Here is a 4,254-nt window from a genome sequence, read left to right on the forward strand (position 1 = left end):
AGGTAATCTAAGGACACCATAAAGCTAAAGCTTGGGGATGCCCCGGAAGGCATGCCCTCTTTCGTCTACTTCCATCGGTAACTTTACTTGGAGCTATATTTTTATTCACCACATGATATGTGTTTTGCTTGGAGCGTCTTGTATGATTTGAGTCTTTGTTTGTTAGTTTACCACAATCATCCTTGCTGTACACACCTTTTGATAGAGTCACACTTGATTCGGAATTTATTAGAATACTCTATGTGCTTCACTTATATTTTTTGAGCTATATAGTCTTGCTCTAGTGCTTCACTTATATCTTTTAGATCACGGTGGTGGATTTGTTTTATAGAAACTATTGATCTCTCATGCTTCAATTATATTATTTTTAGAGTCTTAAAATAGCATGGCAATTTGCTTTAATTAATATCATGAGAAATTTGATGCTTGATAATTGTTTTGAGATATAAAGGTGGTAATATCATAGTTGTGCTAGTTGAGTAATTATGGAATTGAAAAATACATGTGTTAGAGTTTGTGATTCCCGTAGCATGCATGTATGGTCAACCGTTAGGTAACGAAGTCGGAGCATGGAGTATTTGTTGATTGTCTTCCTTTGTGTGGCGGTCGGTATCGCGCAATGGTTAACTCCTACCAACCCTTCCCCTAGGAGCATGCGTAGTAGTACTTTGCTTCGAGGGCTAATAAATTTTTGCAATAAGTATATGAGTTCTTTATGACTAATGTGAGTCCATGGATTATACACACACTTACCTTTCCGCAATTTTCTAGCCTCTTCGGTACCACGCATTGCCCTTTCTCACCTTGAGAGTTGGTGCAAACTTCATCGGTGCATCCAAACCCCGTGATATGATACGCTCTATCACACATAAACCTCCTTATATCTTCCTCAAAACAGCTACCATACCTACCTATCATGGCATTTCCATAGCCATTCCGAGATATATTGCCATGCAACTTTCCACCGTTTCATTTATCATGACATACTCCATCATTGTCATATTGCTTTGCATGATCATGTAGTTGACATTGTATTTGTGTCAAAGCCACCGTTCATAATTCTTTCATACATGTCGCTCTTGATTCATTGCATATCCCGGTACACCGCCGGAGGCATTCATATAGAGTCATACTTTGTTCTAAGTATTGAGTTGTAATTCATGAGTTGTAAGTAAATAAAAGTGTGATGATCATCATTATTAGAGCATTGTCCCAAGTGAGGAAAGGATGATGGAGACTATGATTCCCCCACAAGTCGGGATGAGACTCCGGACTAAATAAAAAAAAGAGGCCATAAAAAAAGAGAAAAGGCCCAACAAAAAAATGATGAGAGAAAAAGAGAGAAGGGACAATGTTACTATCCTTTTACCACACTTGTGCTTCAAAGTAGCACCGTGATCTTCATAATAGAGAGTCTCTCATTTTGTCACTTTCATATACTAGTGGGAAATTTCATTATAGAACTTGGCTTGTATATTCCAATGATGGGCTTCCTCAAATGCCTGAGGTCTTCATGAGCAAGCAACTTGGATGCACACCCACTTAGTTTCTTTTTGAGCTTTCATACACTTATAGCTCTTGTGCATCCGTTGCATGGCAATCCCTACTCCTCGCATTAACATCAATTGATGGGCATCTCCATAGCCCGTTGATTAGCCTCGTTGATGTGAGACTTTCTCCTTTTTTGTCTTCCCACACAACCCCTACCATTATACCTTATTCCACCATAGTGCTATATCCATGGCTTGCGCTCATGTATTGCGTAAGAGTTGAAAAGGCTGAAGCGCATTAAAGTATGAACTAATTGCTTGGCTAAAACCGGGGTCGTACTTGATATGAATATTTTGAGCGGGGAAGATGGAGCATAGCCAGACTATATGATTTTGTAGGGATAACTTGCTTTGGCTATGTTATTTTGATAAGACATAATTGCTTAGTTAGTATGCTTCAAATATTATTGTTTTTATGTCAACATTAAACTTTTATCTGAATCATATCAAATCTGAACATTCATGCCACAATAAGAAGAATTATATTGAAATTATGCCAAGTAGAATTCCACATCAAAAATTCTGTTTTTATCATTTACCTACTCGAGGACGAGCAGGAATTAAGCTTGGGGATGCTTGATACGTCTCCAACGTATCTATAATTTTTTATTGCTCCATGCTATATTATCTTTTGTTTTGGACATTATTGGGCTTTATTATTCACTTTTATATTATTTTTGGGACTAACCTATTAACCAGAGGCCCAGCCCAGAATTTCCGTATTTTTGCCTATTCCAGAGTTTCGCAGAAAAAGAATATCAAACGGAGTCCAAACGGAATGAAACCTTCGGGAACGTGATTTTCGGAACGAACATGATCCAAAGGACTTGGACCCTACGTCAAGAAAGCTACCAGGAAGCCACGAGGTAGGGGGCACGCCTACCCCCCTGGGCGCGCCCTCCACCCTCGTGGGCCCCACGTTGCTCCACCGACGTACTCCTTCCTCCTATATATACCTACGTACCCCCAAACGATCAGATACGGAGCCAAAAACCTAATTCCACCGCCGCAACCTTCTGTGCCCACGAGATCCCATCTTGGGGCCTGTTCCGGAGCTCCGCCGGAGCGGGCATCGATCACGGAGGGCTTCTACATCAACACCATAGCCTCTCCGATGAAGTGTGAGTAGTTTACCTCAGACCTTCGGGTCCATAGTTATTAGCTAGATGGCTTTTTCTCTCTTATTGGATCTCAATACAATGTTCTCCCCCTCTCTTGTGGAGATCTATTCGATGTAATCTTCTTTTGCGGTGTGTTTGTTGAGACCGATGAATTGTGGGTTTATGATTAAGTTTATCTATGAACAATATTTGAATCTTCTCTGAATTCTTTTATGTATGATTGGTTATCTTTGCAAGTCTCTTCGAATTATCAGTTTGGTTTGGCCTACTAGATTGATCTTTCTTGCAATGGGAGAAGTGCTTAGCTTTGGGTTCAATCTTGCGGTGTCCTTTCCCAGTGACAGTAGGGGCAGCAAGGCACGTATTGTATTGTTGCCATCGAGGATAACAAGATGAGTTTTTTTATCATATTGCATGAATTTATCCCTCTACATCATGTCATCTTGCTTAAAGCGTTATTCTGTTCTTATGAACTTGCATGCTGGATAGCTGTCGATGTGTGGAGTAATAGTAGTAGATGCAGGCAGGAGTTGGTCTACTTGTTCCAGACGTGATGCCTATATACATGATCATACCTAGATATTCTCATAACTATGCTCAATTCTGTCAATTGGTCAACAGTAATTTGTTCACCCACCGTAAAATACTTATGCTCTTGAGAGAAGCCACTAGTGAAACCTAAGGCACCCGGGTCTATTTTCCATCATATTAATCTTCCAACACTTAGTTATTTCCGTTGCTTTTATTTTACTTTGCATCTTTATCATAAAAATACCAAAAATATTATCTTATCATATCTATCAGATCTCACTCTCGTAAGTGACCGTGTAGGGATTGACAACCCCTTATCGCGTTGGTTGCGAGGATTTATTTGTTTGTGTAGGTGCGAGGGACACGCGCGTAGCCTCCTACTGGATTGATACCTTGGTTCTCAAAAGCTGAGAGAAATACTTACGCTACTTTGCTGCATCACCCTTTCCTCTTCAAGGGAAAACCAACGCAGTGCTCAAGAGGTAGCAGTGTCCTTAGTGTCAGGACTTAGTCGCGAGGCCAACGCATCTATGTGGTAGATTGAGAGGGGTTGAGCGGAATTGAGAGACGCAACACAAGACCAGGATTTAGACAGCTTCGGGCCCCGGGAAACATCATCCGGTAACAACCCTACATGCTGTTTGAGGCTAGGTCTCATTATGATCACGAGGGAGTCGTCGGTAAACCGGCTCTTTGTGTCTAGCCCTAGAGATTGTTTCTTCTTGCTTGTCCCTCTTTGGGGAGCCCTGCCCCTCCTTATATATATTGAAGGGGCGGTTTACATGACTAGTCCTAGTTGGATTAGGATGACTCTATTACAAGTGGAGTCCTAGTCTTGCTTCCTTTGTAGGAGAATATTCCTTATGTCTTCCTCTTAAACCGGCCCACCATAACATGAGCCGGCCTTTCATGAACCGCCCGTTGGGCCACCGGGTCTTTGTCGCTCCTCTGACCCGCCTGCCGGATTACCAATGAATCGTAGACCGCCAGGTCCAAGCGGGTCGCCAGTGAATCGCCAAACTCCAGCCGGGTCATACATCCGGCGGTTTATA

Source organism: Aegilops tauschii, chromosome 2 (genome assembly GCF_002575655.3).
Source record: "Aegilops tauschii subsp. strangulata cultivar AL8/78 chromosome 2, Aet v6.0, whole genome shotgun sequence".
Classification (NCBI taxonomy): domain Eukaryota; kingdom Viridiplantae; phylum Streptophyta; class Magnoliopsida; order Poales; family Poaceae; genus Aegilops; species Aegilops tauschii.